This window comes from Urocampus carinirostris, chromosome 14 (genome assembly GCF_059441175.1).
Source record: "Urocampus carinirostris isolate Australia breed hairy pipefish chromosome 14, RoL_Ucar_1.0, whole genome shotgun sequence".
Classification (NCBI taxonomy): Eukaryota; Metazoa; Chordata; class Actinopteri; order Syngnathiformes; family Syngnathidae; genus Urocampus; species Urocampus carinirostris.
In genome coordinates this window covers 14,548,478-14,570,418 of record NC_142362.1, presented here as the reverse complement: position 1 = coordinate 14,570,418, position 21,941 = coordinate 14,548,478, and the positions used below count along the sequence as shown (strand labels likewise).

The 21,941-nt window shown below is 39.6% G+C and overlaps 1 protein-coding gene across 2 annotated transcripts in view; it reads right to left on the bottom strand.

The window, feature by feature from the left end:
• Window positions 1-21,941, bottom strand: part of LOC148352734 (uncharacterized) — an 87,953-nt gene that overhangs the window by 7,287 nt on the left and 58,725 nt on the right. For both annotated transcript variants that reach the window (XM_088352839.1, XM_088352840.1), the window contains one exon: window positions 8,368-8,461. The gene's annotated coding sequence lies outside the window, so the exon portion shown is untranslated. The remainder of the gene's footprint in view (window positions 1-8,367; window positions 8,462-21,941) is intronic.

Genomic DNA, 21,941 nt, shown 5'->3' with positions numbered 1-21,941 from the left:
AACACAATCCTCCAAATGTTTTAAGAATTAAATAGAGAATTTGTTTGCAGTCATGTCAAAAATCTCCAAAATTTATTTTGAAGCAATTTCAAGTAATTTCCATATATTTTTCTCTAAATTATGTAGAAAACACAACAAAATGCACCGATACCATTAAGTACTTTATGACCTGGTAGCTATACTTGCCCATCTGTATTTATAATTATTTATAAGTATTTAATGAAGTTTAAATTGATTTAACTTTTAAGGTACACAAGCTGCAAAATATGGGAAAAACTACACTTAAATTGCTTTCTTGAAATTCTTATAGTACCCAAAAATATTTCACACAGGTTTTGAGTAAAACAATAAAAAAGAAGAAAAGTAATGTGTATCAGTGTTGTTGCCCTTATATCTCAGCAACGAGTCTCATCTTTGGGTTAATAGAAGGATTCAGCACTTTCCGGCCTTGCTTTCCCCCTTCTGAACAAATGAAGCCTGAAATTTTTATTCTTTTTATAATGGAATTCCAATGGCCTTTGCCGCAAATCAAGTGGAAATTCTTGCATATCAAGTAGGGGGGAGAATTAAATGTTAACCACGTTTTAATGTGATTAAGGGTGACAGGGACATTATTTCTGCTAATCATTCACCAGCATGCAGACTCAGACAATGCTTGGCAGACACGTAGTTTGGGGGGGAAAAGTTTGCAGAATTTTGAATTCCTTAAATGCTTTTTTGACCCGAGGCACACTTATTTATCTCGAGACACGCTGTCTGTCAAACTACGGATCGACCGATATGGGTTTTTCAGGGCCGATACCGAACCGATTATTAATATTGAGATGCGGCCGATAACCGATATTTGGAGACAATATTCATTTGCAGTTAAAGCTTAAAAATTGGCATAAATGTTTTTAATAATGCAGAAAGAAACAAAGAATTTTTGTGACCAATTCAAATAAAATTACATAGCTCTCTGAAACCCTTTACATTAAATATTTTAGAATTACAACAAAAGGAAATAAAATGAAGCTTAGCAGCAACTCGTATAAGGGAACATTAATAGCTCCCTGATTTTTTTTACAATAAATAAATAAAAAATGTCAACACAACCTGGTTGCTTGGTTGGTTCCCTTAACCACCAGGGTCGTAGGGGCACAATTTACTTTGGTGTGTCTTAAGGCAAATGCAGCGCCCATCCCTCTCCAGGCCAATATATAGTGCAAAAGCTATGGAAAGTTAAACGAAGGTCGCAAATTGGAAAGAGTGGGCACTCCTGTTTTAGAACCAGATTGAAGAACTAATGTCATAAGAGCAAATTAATCTCTCTCCAACTGAACGTGTTTTCTTTAAACAAGTTGACTACACTTTTCACGCTATCTCTTACTCACAAACACGCTTTTCTACCACGGATATTGTAATGTGTGTTACTTTTGTTTATGTTGTCCTTGGGCAAGACACTGAATCCCTAATGCCCCCAATAAGCAGGTTGGCGCCTTGCATGGCTGCTCGGCCACTATTGGTGTGTGAGTGTGTGTGTGTGAGTGTGTGTGAATGGGTAAGTGTGAAGCACATTGTAAAACGCTTTGGGAAGTTTTCATTGACTTGAAAAGCGCTATATAAATGCAGACCATTTACCATTTACCATTCGTTTAAGAGAAACGTGACGTCAGGGAGGATGGAGGTGACTGGTGGGGAAGTTCGGCTCTTAGTCTGTTTGTAGTATGAATGAGCGTTAGTTGCGGCTAACAGAAGCTCCTGTGGAACATGTTTTTACCACTTGACATTTGTTTATTAAATCGAGGATCAGACCTCATCAGCGACTGTGTGCAGGCATTACAATATTATCTGCCACTTGATTTACACTCAAAACATTTCGGGACATGTCATGGAGTTGTGTTTGTGAGCAGTGCTTGGAGTCGAAAATAGCTTTTGCTTCTTTCTGCTTATCCAATCAGAAGGCGTGGGTTGTAGGGAGAGGAGTAGGGGAGGGCAGAAGTCCGAGCAACGGTTAGAGAGCTGTGCTGCTTTAATATTCAAATGAATATAAACGCTGATACCGATATCCGTCAAATACCCAAATATCTGTACAGATAAACGGCCTGCCTGATAATCTGTCGACCTCTAGTCAAAACTCTAACCTTAGCTCCAACCAAAACCTCCTAATCCTAAAAATTGTACTGACTTTACTAGGAATTTACCCCTCAACCCTGTGTGTTTCAGGCAAGCTGATTACCGGCCCCAGTTTCGTTCGAGTTGTTAAGCTTAAACTATTATTAGTATAAAAGTTCTTATCATTTGTGGTCACAGTAACTCGAGGTAATAATGAATTTGGGTTCAAAATTTAATATAATTTTTTGATTTACTTTATTTTTACCTGTTTTACAAAATTTGTAATTTCTAATAACAAAAATTATACTTTAAATGTGCAGAAATTATCTGGAAGAAGAACAACAATTTTTTGCTCGCTTTTTTTCAAAATTAAGAATAACAAAACAAATCAGCAAAACAATCAGCAAAATTACTGTATGTGCACGATTTTTACTTTGATTTCATTATTTTTGCAGTGCAATCTTACATTTTTAGGAACTACATTATTTGACATTAAAAAAAAAAAAAAAAATCCAAACAATACCTTTGCAAGTGAATTTTTTTTAACTATATTCTAATATTCCAAAAACACAATCCCTTGCTGAACCGCAGTTTACTTTTCGCGGTTTACTTTTGATACTTGACGAATTTTCACCGTGTATTGTGTTCTGCAGCAGGCAACACACAGCAGTGTTTGTGTGTGTTGGGTAGGCGTGACTGTCTGCGTGTGTGACTATGATAGGCTGGCGTATGCTGTCAGTCAAACAGCTGGGCGGGCGCTCAAGTCCATCCAAAAGCACGGCGAGGGCTTGTATTTTTAGTGGCCCGTTACAATGTAAAGAAATTCATCAATTAATTGGAAAGACAGAAGAGCGCAAAGAAATGGTGATCTCCAGCGGGTGCTCCGTGGATTGCTATCGGGTCTGGGAATAGACTGAGGCGGCGTCAGGAGATAAAGCAAAAGCGGGGCCACAAGTCTAGCCTATTGCTGCGGCAATGTAAAACTCTTATGAGCCATTTGTATTTTCATTATCACGGAGACATGGCTCAACCCAAGTATTCCCGATGCTAGCGTGCAGATAGCCGGCAACTCTCTTTATCGCTTTCTTACACTGAAAGGAGAAACCTTCCAAGTTTTTTGTACTTGTGTACAGACATGGGGACTTGAGACTTAGTGACTTGGACTCGAGTCGACTCGAGTCGCTGTTTTTATGACTTGTGACTTGACTTGGACTTGGCAATCTAAGACTCGGGACTTGACTTGTGACTTGACTTGCCCAAGAAAAAAATACTTGGGACTTACTTGGGACTTGAAGGTGAAGACTTGAGACTTACTTGAGACTTGCACATGTGTGACTTGGTCCCATGTCTGCTTGTGTACAACATGAATATAACATAATACATAATTCTAATAAAATAATGAAGAGTGTTAATTAAATTTACATTTGTTATTTTGTTACAGTCATATACATTATAAATTACTGATATCAATGAAAAAATATTTCTACTTCGTGGATTATGACTTTCACGGGACTTTTTGGAAAAGCACCGCAAAAATCAGGGATTACTCTGATTTGCAAAATGTTTACTTCATCTAATTCATTTTACTATTTTTTTGCAGTGCTAGCTTAAAAAGCTCCATTAAACAAAATAAATTATAAAAATATATTCCCCTGTAGTACTTCATGAGCAAAAAATAGTAATCTGCTGCCACCTCTTCAGCAGATCACTTGAAGCACAAACAAAAAAAACAATAGCTTTTTTTGTAAAGGTAAAATTGGTAAATTTTCTGTGGCACTTTGGACAGCGTCTTATGGCAGACTAGTGTTCCCCAGCGCACTGGTTAAAAAACACTGCAATAATGTGCATTTACTACATGTGATGATACAATACCCGCATGTATGCTAAATTGCTAACCTGGAACATCCAAATTGCAAAATGACAATAAAAGTGGCATGAGGACAGGGCGTGAATAAAGATGTCCCACAGGGAGACACCCCCCTGGGGCTGCTCTATTCGCCTTAAAACCCGGAGGGGGTGGCATAATTCCCACACTTCCACATGCCTCGGGCTTCCCCGTGGCTTTGTCCAAACTTTGATCTGCTTAAATGGTTTGGGAGGAGAAAACAATAGGAAGTTGTAGAATACAGGGGCAGCTAGCTGAGCCGATGACCCGGGGCCTTAGTGATGAGATCCCTCATACAGGGCTTGCGGACTCTCAAGAGAATTGTTATTGTCAATTATTACTCTTTATATTCATACATGCCTGTTAGTCTTTATTTTAAAGCGGTGGTTCTCAACTGGTTTGTTTTGTGGACTTGCTGCAACCCAAATCAAGAGAAAATCTCAATTTCTCATATATATTAAAAAAATGTACTTGTTTCTTTTCCCCCAGGACCATCACCACCCAAAACGAGAGCACAGAACCGTGAAAACATATTTTGCCATTTTATTGAACAAAACTGTCAAAATATATACCTTGTAACTTATTTTGGGGATTATTGCACCTGAATTTTCTTTATATCTGATATCAACGTTGTGAAACCTTGTATGCAATGAGATTGGACATGGCACTCAAAGATAAATACGTAATAAAGATTAAAAAGTGAAAAAAAGATTAAAAGACTCTAAAAATATTTAATTGAGACTGGCATAAGTTGTAATAATAGTGCAGTATTTGTGAGTAGTGCAATGTGACAATAGTGCAATGAAAAGAAGTGCAATACTGTTTAGGGGTTTCGTGCAATAGTATATATTTTCACAGTTTCATTTCGAGAGTATGGGTTTGCTCCCCAACATGAAACAGAGAAAGTACTGGTTTCATTGGCCACAACTAGCAGGAGAAGACTCCTGATCTGACTCATCATTTGGTCGCTGTTAATTTTTAGTGTAAAGCACCCCAGGGTTACTACAGCTTTAGGCAAGTTAATTCAAGACTTTTAAAGACTTTTTAATGCCTTTTGAAGTCCAATTTGGGACCAAGTTGAGAAAAAAAACACAATTGAAACAAGTAAACAAACAAACAAACAAAAAAAAACTACATGAGTTACAGGAAATTTTAAACAATTTTTTTTTTTTTAATATATCTTAAATCCCATTTTGGTGGAATTGAAAACTTTTCATCTGGAAAAACATGGCCTTCTCCAAAGTTTTAGACATGCAAAATATTACATAAAAAGGAGTTTTACTGTACATCATGAATCCTCAGTAAAACCTGGCAGATAGCTACTAATTCAATAGAACTCTTTTGCTACATTCAGGAAGCACGTTTATCATGATGCATGAAAACGGATCTTTTTACTAAATGCTTTTAGTTTAAAAAACTATCAGTCAAATTGTTAATGTGTTCACATTTTTAAGACTTTCGAAAATTGGATTTAAGAAATTGTAATACCAATTAAGGCCTTGTTTTGAGAATAATGAATTCAATGCCTTTTAAGACTTTTCAAGGACCCGCAGGAACCCTGATAAAGCATTTTTATTATGATGCATTAAACTGACCATTTTACTAAATCCTTTTAGTTCAAAAAGCTATCAATCTAATTATTAATGTTTTCACATTTTTAAGACTTTCGAAACATGGAATGAAGACATTTTAATGCCAATTAAGGCCTTATATTAAAAATAATGAATTCAATACCTTTTAAGAATTTTCAAGGACCCGCAAAAACCCTGATGATTTTTATTATGATGCATGAGAAATGACCTTTTTTGCATAATATTTTTAGTTCAAACAAATATATTTTTTAGAATAATAAATTTAATGCCAGGCAGCACGGCGGCTGAGTGGTTAGCGCGTCCGCAGCACAGTTCTAAGGTCATGGGATTGAACCTTCCCGTGTGGAGTTTGCATGTTATCCCCGTGCTTGCGTGGGTTTCCTCACATTCAAAAACATGCATGTCAGGTTAATTTGCCGGTCCAAATTGTCCCTAAGTGTGAATGAGCGAGTGAGTTGTTTTGTCTCTGTGTGCCCTGCGACAGACTGGCAACCAGTTCAGGGTGTTCCCTGCCCATTACCCGAAGACAGCTGGGATGGGCTCCAGCACCCCCCCAACCCTATTGAGGATAAGCGGTTCCAAGAATGGATGGATGGAAATTTAATGCCTTCTAGAACTTTTCATTGCCGCATTTTTATCATGACGCATAAGAAATGACTTTTTTACCAAATCTTTATAAATAAATTATAAATTGTTATAATGCGTTCACATTTTTAAGACTTTCTAAAATTGGATTCAAGACATTTTGGGGCCAATTAAGGCCTTATTTTTTGAATAATGAATTAAATACCTTTAGAGACTTTTTAAGGATCCATGGGAACCCTGCATTATGCTCTTCATGGATGAGCAAGACCTCAGCATTGATGGGCAGCTAAGTGTGAACAGTACTGATATTGGGGAAAATTATATTTCCTACAATATTAATTGCATTTTTTTTGGCTTTCACATTTATAAAGGGATAAACATGTTTAGTTGATTTCGATATATTATCAATATCTCTTACTTTAAAAAAAATAGACAGAAGGGGCGGCAGTAGCTCAGGAGGTAGAGCGCCCGTCTTGGGATCAAGAGATCAAGAGATCGCAGTTCGAATCCCGGCTCCTCCATGTTACATGTCGAAGTGTTCTTGGGTAAGACACTGAACCCCTAATACCCGCAATAAGCAGGTTAGCGCCTTGCATGGCTGCACAGCCACTATTGGGAAATGTGAAGCACATTGTAAAGCACTTGTGTTTATTGTCTTTGGCCACATAATTAAATTGAAGAAAAAAGAAATAATTATCTGAATTATTTGACTAGTAGTCGGTGCCTAGTCGACTATTAGAATCGTCACTATTTGCAGCTCTACCTGAAATTGACGCTGCCCTTTTCCTCGAAGATCCTGCAATGAGCACCACAACCAGACGGAGGAGCTATTCAATTTAATTATTAGTTCTCAGAGCTGCTCCTTAAAGGACAAAAGAAGTCACACTATTATGACGATGCAGTATTTTTTTTTTTTTACATCTACATCCATTGCAACCTGGTTATCTCTTTGATTTTATTATACTTAAATTATTTATATATTTTTTTAAATTTAATTGTTGGTTAGCGGAACAACTATTTTGGCCTGGTCATCCTGAAAGGTTGTAAAGGATAATGGGATGGGCAGGGCACCTGTATGATGCGGCAGGGGTAAACCAGTGACAGCTGTCGGGCCCTGCTGTTGAACAGAAGTGTATTGTGTCACCCTGACCCGAGTGACATGGCCGCTTTCTCGTTTCCCGTTTCATCTGAAGGGACGAAAGCATGACCAACTTAGGTGCCGAGGTGCCCAGCTTTCTTTGGGTGCTTGGGCATTTGGGTTGGCCATGGTCCCAAAAATGTTGTGAGTGTTTTTTTTTTTTTTTTTTGCTATTTTTTTCCCCTCTTTACTTTCCTTTTATTTTATTTGTTATTGTATGTGTTTGTCTTGCTGTTGGTCACCCCTCTTGAGGGATATGACCAAGGTAGATAGATAGAAAGATAGACCTCCTGAAAGATTACCTCATGTGTGGACCCTTTTCTAGGTTTCTTCATTTTCCTCATGCTAAGGTTTTTGAGTTTTTCCTTGCCCTCATGTAGGTTTTAGATCAGGGGATGGTGTAATAATAGTCTGTAGTTTGCAATAGTCTGTGGTCTGAGCAGCCCTTTGAGCACGTCACAAATAAACATGACTCGACTTTTCATTCACAAACATTGCACAATTATAACTACGCTGTAAATATTTTTTCTGCCTTTTATGCTGATATTTTTTCCCCTTTTTTCTCTCTTTAAAGTCTTTCTCCCATGATTATCCTTGGAGTGCCACGTCTAATCAGGTTGCATACAATGTTTACTACGTTGTTATTAATGTCAATAAAGACAATTCGATTATATGCACGCAGCACAGCGGCGCAGTGGTTAGCGCTTGTGCGGCACAGTTCTAAGGTCTTGGGAACCTCCTGTGTGGGTTCAAATCCAGCTTCCGGACTTACTGTGCGGAGTTTGTATGTTCTCCCCGTGCTTGCGTGGGTTTCCTCCGGGCACTCCGGTTTCCTCCCACATTCCAAAGACATGCATTTCAGGTGGATTGGCCAGTCAAAATTGTCCCTAGGTGTGAATGAGCGATCGAGTTGTCTGTCCCTGTGTGCCCTGCGATTGGCTGGCAACTAGTTCAGGGTGTCCCCTGCCCACTGCCCGATGATTGCTGGGATGGGCTCCAGCACCCCTGCGACCCTACTGAGGATAAGCGGTGCGGCTAATGAGATGAGATGAGATGAGATTGTATGCACAAACCTGCAGGCCATGCATCTTTTACGAGGATGGCAACGTTGCTCCAACAACTTCCCTCCTGGCGGCACGCTCCCTCTCCTTTCCTTTTCGGCTCTCTCTGCAACGATAGAGCGAAAGAAGAAGTGTGATCTCATGGCGTGCTTTTGAGGCCAGGAAGTCGCCACGGAAGGGGGGCCCAGTGGAAAGTGTTTCATCCTCGCTGCGGTGAGCTCCCGAACGACAGTTTTGATGAAAATGCATCGGTTGCGGCTCGCTCCCGAGGAGATCTTACGCCTTCTGAAACATTAGCGGCAATATGTCAACCGCTTTCAGCCTACAAAGCCGCGGAGGAAAGGAGACTCGATGCAAGCACAATGGGGGCAGTTTTAATTAAAAGTGCCTTCTCGCATCATACTCAAAAGAGAAACCTTCAATGTAGGCTTGGAAACAAGATTAGTTCTGATGAAAAACAAATCTTAGATCATTAGTCGGGGAAACTTTTTGGGAATGTTTTTAATATTTTGAAAAATGCACTCTGAAACCAGGGCGTATGAGGACAATAAATGCCCTTCTACAGAAAATTGTATTTTTGTCTAACTTTGCACATCGGGTATGTCAAAAAAAAGGATTTAATCTGCTCCCCTATAAATTTATAAGCATGTCAAAAAAAGAAGCGAGTCTTTGGGTCATTTCTGTCAAAGGTTATGATTTTTTTAAACAAATGCAAACCAAATGCTCCCTCTAGCCGCTAGAAGGCAATAACAGATATATTCTTAGCTAGTAGTTTGATCTGATCTAGTCTAATCGTATCCCCCTGCACTGCTAAAACTTTTATTTTGTATTATTCTTTTACTAACTTAAAACCAGAGGCACCAATTCATTTTTTATAACTCCCACTTGGGTTTGTATAGCGTGGTGAGTTGGTTCAGGTGAAAAACTGCACTCACTCAATTCTTGAAATAAACCAGTTGACACATTCAATGCCAAACATGAAAATCATCTTTATGCTTATAAAAGATTGATTGTCATCCATCAATAATTGTGTCTACCCTAAATCTTAAGTGTTGATGCTCGTATAGGGATTGGTCAAAAATGTATATAAAACAGCCTTAGTGAATATACTGGGGGTCACAAACATGGTGGCCGCGGGTACAAAGTATTCCACAGAGTACACCTGAGCAGTTCGCGGACCGGTTCTGAAAATAGCTAACCGGTGAATGGGTTATTGTGACGTTCTAGAAAGTTTGATTTAATTTCCTACTGGCATGAGGAATCTTTGAGATAATAAGTGTCCTAAAATAAAGCATAAATACATGATCAATTATTCCAAAAGTCTTTTAAAATGAGCATATATAGTGGTTGACTGAGCCACTTTTAATCCCACAACCTAACATTAAAAACCTGGCAACAAAATAGTAGTAACATGGCAATAACATGATGAGTGGTTATTTTAGAAATCCATATCAAATTGATAGCTCTAACAAAAAAGCAGCTCTCGGCTTGAATTGGGGTGATGCTACCTGTTATGTACGATAGAAGTAGTAAATGTTGCTCTTCAAAGATTATTCAGAGAGATATCCCAAAATATTATGATACACAGATCCTTCTTTTTTTCGCAGTTAATGGGGACCAGAACTACTTGGGAAAAGTGAAAATCTGTGAAGTGGTATTGCACCCTTTCTTTTGGGGGCGTGTCCTTCATCACAGTGGGCTTGAAGAAAGAAGGAAAGAAGGAAAGAAGGAAAGAAAGAAAGAAAAAAAAAGAAAGAAAGAAAGAAAAAGAAAAAAAGAAAAAAAGAAAAAAAGAAAAAAAGAAAGAAAGAAAGAAAGAAAGAAAGAAAGAAAGAAAGAAAGAAAGAAAGAAAGAAAGAAAGAAAGAAAGAAAGAAAGAAAGAAAGAAAGAAAGAAAGAAAGAAAGAAAGAAAGAAAGAAAGAAAGAAAGAAAGAAAGAAAGAAAGAAAGAAAGAAAGAAAGAAAGAAAGAAAGAAAGAAAGAAGAGAGAGAGAGAGAGAGAGAGAGAGAGAGAGAGAGAGAGAGAAAGAGAGAGAAAGAGAGAGAAGTTAAAGCGAGAGCGAGAAAGAACAAATAGAAACCGGTTAGATCTTAAACAAGTCATTGTTTTTCTGGGCGCACCCTGAATAAAAGCCTTGCTGACTGAAAGTGAGCAAACCAGCAAGAAAGAAAGAGGGGGAGAGAAAGAGAGAGAGAGAGAAAGAGTGAGAGAGAGAGAGAGAGAGAGAGAGAGAGAGAGAGAGAGAGAGAGAGAGAGTGAGAGAGGAAATGGAAAACAGTTTGATTTTAAAGATAAGCAGTATTTTAATTTAGTAATTTTTAGGGGAATTTTTTGGGCGCGCCCTGATTAAAGTAGACTTTCTAACTTACCGACTGAGAGGGAGGAACACAGAGTGAGAAAGAACAAATAAAAACCGATTTGATTTTAAACTAGTAAAGGAGCAGGACACAGACTCTTCTCAAGGAGATGCAGCGGAACGCAGAGCAGGTGTCCAGTCACAGTACAGTATGAAAAATGCTACAATATGAATTGGCCAGGGGGCAGCACGGCGGCGCAATGGTTAGCGCGTATGCGGCACAGTTCTGAGGTCGTGAGATCAAACCTTCCTGTGTGGAGTTTGCATGTTCTCATCGTGCTTGCGTGGGTTTTCTCCGTCAACTCCGGTTTCCTTCCATATGCCCTATTTGGAACACCTGTGGCAGCTTGATTGGCACCAACAGCCCGGACAAGCTGATTGGTGGCCACACCCTTCTTAAGCCCCCGACTGCAGTTCAAACTTTGTCAGATCTTTGTGTTTGTGTTTCACTCAGTGAGAGTTCCCGTCCGACTCTGTCCCTGTTAAAACCTGTTTCCTGCCTGATTCCCGTTTTTTGACCCGTTTCCGAACCTGACTACGCCTGTTTTGCCTGCCGCCTGTCTACGACCACTATTACGAACTTTACTTCGCCTCTGATCTCCAGCCCTGGTCAAACGACTTGCCATTCCCGCCTGTCTTCTTCCAACACGGAAGTGTCACTCCCGCCTTGCTCGTTCCCGCTCTCCGCCAGTCTTCGGATCAAGTAATCAAGCAAGCCTTACTCTCACTCTCTATCAATAAAATCTGAGAAACGCATGCAATTGAAACCTGTGTTCGTTCTGGTCTGGGACAGTTTAAGGTGTCCCCTGCCCACTGCCCGAAGATAGCTGGGATTGGCTCCAGCATCTCCGTGACCCTACTGAGGCTAAGCGGTGCAGATAATGGATGGATGGATGAAATGGCCAATCGGCACCGAAAAACTCAAGTCAAGGGGTGCTAGCCAATTGGCTTGAATATAGGCTGCTGTAAACATTCCTCTGTGGGGCGGGAAGCATTTTTTCCCTTCTCGATCTTTATTTATTTATTTTAATTTAATTCATTTTTCTTCTGTCAGGAGTGAACCACCGATAACTGAAATGGGATGTAGCGAGGGGTCACTCTATATTTTTGGTTTTCTATACTAAATAATCATTCCTAATCCACTTCTGCTGTCCGTCATCTACCGACCAATTGCAAATGGAAATACAGTGAACCTGCATCCGTATTCCAGGCTTTATGTATGTCATTATTGAATCATAAAAACATGATGCATTTGTCAAAAAAAGATTGCATACACAGCATGGATGTTTTGAGTGTCCTCAGCTGCGGCGGGTTAAAAAAAGACAAATTAAATGAGAAATTCAACCTACCCTAGAGAGTACTGTTCCAACCTTAGCCAAAATCCTTCTTATCCACGCTGTCATTCACAGCAGTTGACTGGGCGAAAGAAAATAAAGGGCCTGGGGTAGAGTGGGGGGGGGGGGGTCGTCAGAATGTGACAATTGTGACAAGAGCAGGCAAAGTGTGCAGCGCCGAGGAACACCGCACAGATTTCTCCGTCTCGTCTTCCCCCATCCCAAGATGACAGCTTAATGTCTACCACATGCAATATTTATTCCCATCGTGTGTCAGACTGTCTAGCTGTCCCAGGGAGTACAAAGGATGCCACTTATTAGAATAAAAGCTGAGGGAAAGTAATCAAGGACATACGTAACATCAGCCAATCACGCTCCCTTTTCGAGCATGCTTCTTTTTTTGTTTTTTTTCGCTCCTTTCGTTCTCAACAGCCAAACAACAATTTTGATAATGAATGCTGGGGATCTTCATGTGACAAATTTCTTATTTATTCGATGTTAAGCGCGTTTGCGAAGGCGATAAAAGGAAACGTTTATCGCGGCGAAAGCGGTGCATCGCAGATGTAAAATCGGCGATAGGGAAATAAAACACATTTTCTGCTTCTGGTTTTCCCCGGGCCGCAAACTTTAAACAGATTTTAATTTATTAAACCGCAGTTTTCCAAATACTCCTTGATGCCTGTTCTCACATTCTCGTTCCCACATTTCTCCACAGATGCGTGGCGTGCCTGAGTTGAGCTGTTTGTCACGACTCCTTGAGTTATAGAAATCTTAATTTTACAAAGGGTTCTGATAAAAAGAGAATTGTATGTTTTTTAAAACATTTTTTATTTTGCTTGCTTACAATAAAAAATGTAGTGAGCCTTTGACTATTGAACACTTGCAAAGAAGATTGCTTAGGAGGCCAACGTCGTTTTGACTATTGTTGAGAGCTTGCGCACGGTCGCAGCATTGTCACTATTTGCCAATCATGTTGCTGTTCTTTGATTTCCACTTCCATTTTCTTTCATTTCAATTATTTTTGTAACCTACGAGATCTTATTAAGGAGAGGGTTTGAGGGAGTACCTTTAGAAAAGGTTGGATTTTTACCACTTGAAGGTTTTGTACAGTCTTCCCCTGTGCTCCTTGCAAACACAATATTCATTGACGTCTTTGCTGCTTATTTTGAGTGCCTGTTAAGCTATAAACATCAGATTTACCAAAAAGTACATGTTTTAGGGAGTGATACCAGACTACACGCAGTGTTTGATTTCTCCATAACATTGTCATGATTGCCGATTCAAGGCACCTGTGACTGCCGAGTTGGCACCAACAACCCTGAAAGCTGATTGGATAAGAGACTCTTTTTAAACCCCCGGCTTTCAAGAGTACGCCATCAGATCGTTGCGAACCGATCCTCCCGGTTAGGCAAGCTCATACTTTCAGACATTTTTCCTGCCCTGTTTTCCTCTGCTTGATACCTGTTGCCGACCTGTTTCTGGACCCGATTCCGCCCTTGTTTCTGGACCCGATTCCGCCCTGTTCTGCCATCCCGACATCCGAACTGTTTTGCCCCTCTTCCTGGCTGACACCTGTTGCCAACCTCGTTTCTGAACTCAATACCGTGTGTGAGTGTGTGTGTGTGAATGGGTAAGTTTAAGTATATTGTAAGTGCTTTTGAAGGTCTTCAGTGACTGGTTAAAGCGCTATAAAAATATGAGAGAAAATGAGATAGCAACTGTCACAGTTGTATGCATCCATATATAGTGTTAGTCTATGCTTTTGGCAAGCCATGCAAGGGCATATCTTGTAAACACATTAAAAGCAGGAATGGACCTCGCCTTAAAAGCGTGGAGGAAACAAGCAAAGACGATACTTTTTTGAATTTGGTAAGGACATAAATGAAATTATATTTAAAGTCAAAAGTTACGAGTGGAAACAACGTCTATTTGCATAAGGATGCTGCAAACGCAATGTTACGGAATCGTTTGTTTGTTTCAAGGTAAACAATTCATTCAGATTGCTTCTCATCCCAGTCAGACTATGTTCTGCACCAATGTTCCCTCTAAGCGCACAAGAAAAGCCATCCTACGCATAAAAATCAGGTCTCGAAATTATTACATTAATTCACTAGGACGTTCGGCCAGAATTACAGTGCATGCAAGCAAAAACATTGCAGATTAATTCTGCGGTGTTTTAAGTGCTGTCTTTTGAAGTCAATATCAGGACGAGATTGAGAAAAATAAAGCAAGTGCGCATCTGAGCTCTAGTTTTTGCGATAGAGAGCGGTGATGATGGAAACTTCTGGTCTAATTTGTGGTGTGGAATTAAACTACATAAATTCGGAGGTTACTGTAATTCCTTGTTTATTGACGGTAACCACATAATGCAGTAAGCGATGGTTGGTGAATTGTAGAAGTTTGCTTTTGTTCCAGAAATATTATTATTGTATTATTATTTTTTATCATTAAGACATTTAAGTATAGAGAGACAATTGTGGTTCACTCCTATTATCGCCTGCACGGTTAGACAACGTAGCTTCGTGACCTTTCTCACCTACGTGACTACTTCAATGTTGCTGTGCAAGTTTTCGTCTTTTTAAGGGAAGTGGCTCTTTCAGCTCAGCACACTAAAAAGAGCTGGCTCTTTTGGCACCCCCTTACGATTGTTTTTGTTACCTTCATCCAAATATTGCCAATTATTATAAAACATCATGCACAAATTGTCTTACAAGGGGGAAAAGTAAGGCAAAACCAGAAAACTGTCAAGAACCGGAACATGGGGAGAACCCAAATGCGTGATGTCTCTCACACAAGCTTTTATTTTACGGGAAATGGGGCAGTCATGTTCGTTAACACAAAACGCCAGTGATTCAGTGATCGCTGGGCGAAAGAAGAAAGACAGAAGTCTGGCGTGGAACAACAGAAAGCAAGAGACCAACGAGATCAATACCAGTTACAAGAAACGATACCAAACAGATGATGTTGATACCGGAGAGAACGGGATTTAAAGGAATGATGACAGATACCAGCTCAGTAGCCTAGATGGTAGTGTGCCCGCTTTGAGACTGGGAGGTCGCTGGTTCGCGCCTCGACCGAGACGTACCTAATTGGTATAATGGCGGCGCCCTCTGGCTGCGGCTGCATCGACTCGCTACAACGGGTCAGGTGTATCGACATTTCGTTCTGTGTACATTGTTACAAAGAATGACAATACAAAGGAAATTATTATTATTATTATTATTATTATTAGATATAGGAGACTGGAGACAGATATCAGACAGGACGAGAATAACGGGCACGATACACTGGAGACCGGAGACCGAAATCAAAACAGGACGAAACAAATGGGATAGATACCGGACAGGATACACAAACGGGATACCGGACAGAGTCAAAACCCGTGTCTTGCGTTTGCACAGGTTCATTGACAGACTGACAAAGGGTTAGTGAGAGTACTGAGCTTAAATAGAAGGGAAACCAATCTGTCAACGGGCCGCCATGGCAACCGTGACAGAAAACTACACGAAAATGAAAAAAGAAACAAAAGTAAAAAAGAGAGAAGAAAAGAAGAAAAAAAGGACAGTAAAAGGGAAAAAAAAGCAAGAAAAAAGAATTTAAAAATCTAAGAAAAAGGAAACAAAATTCTAGGAAAAAAATACATATGAAAAGAAATTCAAGATGGTGAAAAATTATGAGGAAGAAAAAAGCAGGAAAACGGACACAGTTTTGGGGGTCTCTTTGATCGTTCTTGTGTTACATTCAATTCGTTTGCAAATTATTTAAATTTAACAGTCAATTTTTTTGCCAAAATTGTACTTCCACTGAAATAGAGCGATCAAACACAGTTCTGCATTGTGCGACCAAATGACTAAATCCACAAAACGTTACAATTATGTGAAAAAGGATACTTTTAAAAAAATGAAAATCTCATGTAATGATTGTTGGTAAAACAACTGACGCGTGGGCCGTGCGACCTTTCCATGATCACATCAACCAATTCATTAAAAAAGTGCGAAACTAACCAGTGTTGCCGGAAAGCCAGCAGATGTAACTCGATTTGATCTCAGGCTTTGGACATAAAGTGACTTGCGAAACTATTTGGCCCCTTGTGTGACCTTTTGCCACATTTCAGACTTTAAACATCAATATATAAAACTGTAATTTCTTGTGAAGAAAAAACAATGAGTGGGACACAATCATGAAGTGGAACACACCTTATTGGATATTTTAAACTTTTTTAACAAAAAAGAAAATGAAAAAGTGGGTGGGTGTGCAAAGTTATTCAGCCCCATTGAGTTAATACTTTGTAGCGCCACCTTTTGCTGCAATTATAGCTGCAAGTTGCTTGGGGTATGTCTCTATCAATTTTGCACATCGAGAAACTGATATTTTTGCCCATTCCTCCTTGCAAAACAGCTTGAGCTCAGTGAGGTTGGATGGAAAGCATTTGTGAACAGCAGTTTTCAGTTCTTTTCACATATTCTCAATTGGATTGAGGTCTGGACTCTGACTTGGCCATTCTAACACCTTGATGTGCTTTTTGGTGAACCATTCCATTGTAGCTTTTGCTTTATTTTTTGGATCATTGTCTTGTTGGAAGACAAATCTCCGTCCCAGTCTCAGGTCTTTTGCGAACTCCATTAGGTTTTCTTCCAGAATGGACCTGAATGTGGCTCCATCCATCTTCCCATCAATTGGACCTGCCTGGTGTGTTCCTCGTCCTTCATGATGCTCTCTGAGCTTTTAACATACCTCTGAGACTATCACAGTGCAGGTGCATTTATACAGAGACTTGATAACACACAGGTGGATTCCATTATTCATCGTTAGTCATTTAGATCAACATTGAATCATTCAGAGATCCTCACTCAACTTCTGGACTGGAGTTTGCTGCACTGAAAGTAAAGGGGCTGAATACTTTTGCACACCCACTTGTTTGTTTTTCATTTGTTAAAAAAGTTTAAAATATCCAATAACGTGTGTTCCACTTCCTGATTGTGTCCCACTTATTGTTGATGCTTCACAAGAAATTACAGTTTTATAGCTTGATGTTTGAAGTCTGAAATGAAGCAAAAGGTCACAAAGTTCAAGGAGGCCAAATAGTTTCGCAAGCCACTGTATTTGATAATGATTTGCTCACCGTTATTCCAACGTTATAAATTTAGTGATTGCTCAGACCCGTGGAAGCATAAAGGGAACATTGATCTGCACGTAAACAGTTATAGTTTCTGGGGGTATATTTTACCTCTAAATAGGAGAAATGGGATCCATACTTGGAGTTAATCAAGATTTGAATCCTCTATCCACTGTAATGGTTTGTGGGTAGAAAACAAAACGCGATACTAGGCCAACACACACATCTTTAGCAGGCCAGCATTTTTTATGTCGAAAAACTTCTTTACAAACCGCCGACTTCAGCCACAAAAAGCAGTGAGATGTGACCACTTTTAGTGGAGGGCGAACCGAATCCATGCAAAATCATCATAGAGCAAACGCTTCGGCTGCCGACTCTCGTTATAGCCGCCGAGGCTTGACCGGCGCGACACCAAAAAGGAGACGGCACGAGACCGTGGTCTCTAAAGTGTGTCCTTTAATTAAAATGATTGAGGGACAGTCAACAAGTGGCCCGGCTGGACTGCGAGGCCCTTTTTGATGGCCATCTGTTTCTGCTTTGGGCGCAGCATCTTGTGCTGTTATTGAAGCGACTTGCTGAAGGGATCCATTAAGACTTACTTGGGCCTGTAGCGTGTACGTTTTCGCTTGGGAAGCTCTTTTGTGAGGATATCATATATCACATGTGACAAGCCAGATGAAATGTCTTATATGAGTTTATCATTGGTTACTTATCTTAGCTAATATCTTGAGTACTAGATTAACGTTTTGCAGAGATAACATGAGCTGAAATGTGGGGAGTTATTCCCAGTTTGAGGCCTCCTTCTTTTTGTCAAAGCTCCTCCTGCAGGCCATGTGGAGTACATGCTCATGCTCATTATTTTCCATTCACACATTCAATAGATTTCATTATACAATATCTTATTAGCAGCAAACCCAATGACTGATCTGAGTAAAATCACTTTGACTTTCTGTCATGTGCTTTTTATTTAGTACTTGACTTTTGGTTATTGTGTTACTTATGTGGACTCGCATGCGAATTCTCTGTACTCTGGGGTGAATAGTTAGAAAATGTGACTAACAGATTTTTCCCCTTATCCTCAGATGTGTTTAGGCATTTGGTTTTGTAAGTGGCCACAGAATGTTGTGTTCATTGTGTAAACCACTGTGATCTTGTGGTCCATTTACTCCCATTTGCACCCTTTTGCCTTGCTGCTTTCGATTGTGTGTGTTTTTAAACACAAACGGATAAAGATAGATAGATAGATAGATAGATAGATACTTTGTTCATCCCCGAAGGGAAATTCACATTTCCAGCAGCATCCCTGAGCTGAGAACAATCGAGAACAATCGAAAATAACACGGGAGCTGCTGGAGTGGCTGCCATTCGTGACGGCGCCGGAAGAAAAGATTCAATTTGAATCATGTACAAACAAACAAACAATTATGAAGAATTTGGTTGTTTTTATTTTCGTTTTTTTTTCTTGTTATGTTTTGTCTGTGTCGGCAGCTGGTTGGACTGAGATTTAAATTAGTGTAGAGTACAAGTTTAGTGCTTAAATCTCGGGAGGACTATGATTATGGGGCCTATAATTTTAGGGGACGATTATCAGTCCAATCGAGAAAAAAAAAGACCTGATATTTAGTCACTTGAAGCCCTGTTATAATATTCAATCAGCGGACACAACTTATTAGAAAGAGTCAACGAATTAATATTCCTCAATAGAATATATTTATAATTCCTTTAGTAGTAGTAGCACAACTTCGTCATGTCTCCTCTCTACATCTCTGTATTGTGTTACTTTTCTGTAACATGGACATATTTACACATCTGTATAAAGTGCAGTGTGTATATTTTAATGTTTCAAAGGATTCAAAATACAAAAACAAGATGAGAACTTCTGGTCTAATTTGTGGTGTGGAGCTGAACTACAGCAAATTAGGTTACTTGATCCCTCGTTTATCGCAGGTAACCCCCTGCAATATGCGAAATTCCATCAAGTAGCCCCATTCATTTTTAACATGCACTCTGACAGCTCCGCTTGCAACGATAATCGACAGGGATAATGGATCACGGCCGCATGGGTGCTGTTCATTTTAGGTGGAAACGCCGGGGAAAAACAGCTGCTACACATGACATAAATTTACTCTCTTTTAGCAATAATCGAAACAGAATGATGGATCACGGCCAAAACAGTGCAGTACATTTTATAGCACGCTTCAGAGGCCTAATCCGCTCTGCTGGCCCCTGCTCATAGCAATAGGCAACCGGGCCGTAATGCCATGGCTCTCCACAAAAACGCAGCAATTTTGGATCGGGGATAATGGATCACGGCCGCAAAAAGTGCAGTTCACTTTCGGGTGGACATAACAAAAAAAGCGGCATCGCCTGACAAAAATATGCTTTGCCTGCCCCCGTTCACAGCAATATGCGATCGCTGCAATGAATTGTCGAATAGTTTTCAACACTGAGGCTGCGAAGCGCTAAGTAGCGACAGATTACAATATTCCAAATACTGCGTCTGTCAACCTGCTAAAGCGTAACCACTGTTTGAAGTTCTTCAAATATTTGCAGTCACCATTATAAAGACTCTTTTGAGTCGCCAATATAAGCGCCCCATTAGCTTACTTCTGAGAGGGCTGCGTTTTTTCTTTCATTTTATTCAGCGCAGGTGTATCTTATGTTGACCCTGAATGTTTATTGCAAGCTGAGGTGTGCTGAGTAGTTTGTTGTTCAAAACCACGATGGGAACAGATGGAGGCAAACAACAACTGGGATGAAGGGTAACAAGATGAAAGTTGCTAATGCAACACACATTGAGGTGATTAATGTTCATAGTCTTGTTTTATGCGCAATGATGGGACCCCGTAGTGAGTCAAATAAAGGCGGATCGCAGGCAATGCGAGGCCATGCTTTACTTACATACAGCACACAAACATATATTCGACCTATTCTGTTGGAGAGAAAAGACTGCCGATACATTTAAAGACAGGTCAGACTCTCAGGATTTGTTGAAGGTCAACACGTCTATTTATGAGGCTGCAATTTGCTTTAATGCACATGGTTTGACTTGAAAAAGGGAAGAGGAAAATACAAGAAATATGACCATCACTTCCTTCCTTTTTGCCTCTCTATACTGTATATGAAAGGACAAAGAAATTAAATTACTTGGATTAAAGAAAAGACGCATGCGCGCAACGCCTAGCAAAAGGTATGGAATCATCAGTCCCGAACAAGTACTCACTCCAACATTTTATTCTGTAGAACAAACACACGTAAAAAGATTGAAATAATAATGTTTTTCAAAAGTGCAACTCTTTGGCAATCAGAAACACTAAAAGAAATGAATAAAAACACTTTGTGGTGGTCAGTAAATGCTACTTTAACCCTAAAGCTAACCTCATATCATTAAGTACTGTGGGAATTTTAATGTTTTCTTTAGGCAGCCACCAAACAAAGTTCCAGCATCATCACCTTGTCCAATGCAGATTCTTGACACCTCACTGAAGATAACCTTCATCCAGTCATCCACAGTCAATTATTGCCTCTCCTTAGCCCATTGCAGTTTTGTTCTTTTGTGTTTAAGTGTCAACAATGGTTTTCTTTTAGCTTTCCTATGTGAAAATCCCTTTTCCTTTAACAATTTTGTCACGTACATTGACTCCAATTTCCTCCCATTTCTTCTTCACTTATCTTGTTGTGCATTTTCTGTTTTCAAGACATATGGCCTTTGGTTTGTTTGTCTTGACGCCTACATGTCTTCCTTACCAGTACGCTTGACTTTAACAACCTTCCCATACTGTTTGGACTCGGTCCAAATCTTTGATACAGCTGACTGTGAACAGCCCACATCTTTGGCAACCATACAAGTAGAGTTACCTTTTTCAAGAAGTTTGACGATCCAGTTAGTCCAGGAGCCCTCCAAGGTGTGATAACTGCACTGTTTTTAACTGCTGACTAATGAGCAGATTCAATCTAAGCCAGATACCCAATTAAGGAAAGGAAATTGACTATATGTGTCCTTATTTTTAACTCAAAATGCACACATTCCATATTGTTTTCCTCAGAATTGAGTGATTCCATATTTTGTTCCCTACACTTGCTCTATAAAAGTAACATTTACTGACCATTGCAATGATTTTTCTTAATTTATTTTAGTGTTTCTGAATGCCAATATGTTGCACTTTGGAATGACCTTACGATTTTCATGTTTCATGTCTGTGATCTGAGTTGTTTCTACAGAATAAAATGTCTGAGTGAGGACTTGCCAGGGGTTGTTAATATATATATATATATATATATATATATATATATATATATATATATACAATATTTTCATGACTATAAGGCACACCGGGTTATAAGGCGCACCCCCCAAAAATAGTTTTTGTGTCCTATATTTTCTATACATAAGGCGCACAGGAGACTATAAGGCGCTACAGTGGGAACGTCAACAAAACAGTCAAACTAATTAACCCCTCAACATTCCGACGGCTAGCAAAGAAGCAAATACGTGTCTCAGACACGTACGGACACGGTGTCTGTACGATGTCACCAATCACTCAAATGCGCCATTCCAAATATCTTTAGGGAAGGTTAAACTCTTGGGGTTCGAGAAATGCCAACCATTTCTTAATTTCTATTTTCCTTTTTGCTGACAACTGTGTGGACACCAAAGTAAGACCAAGAGAAAAAGAAGAAAAAAGTTTGAGTCTCGGTAATTTGTATTTTTCCTTGTGCGTTTTTTCAGGTGCACTACACAATGCAGGGGCATCTAGTGGTTAAACAACACACACTGCA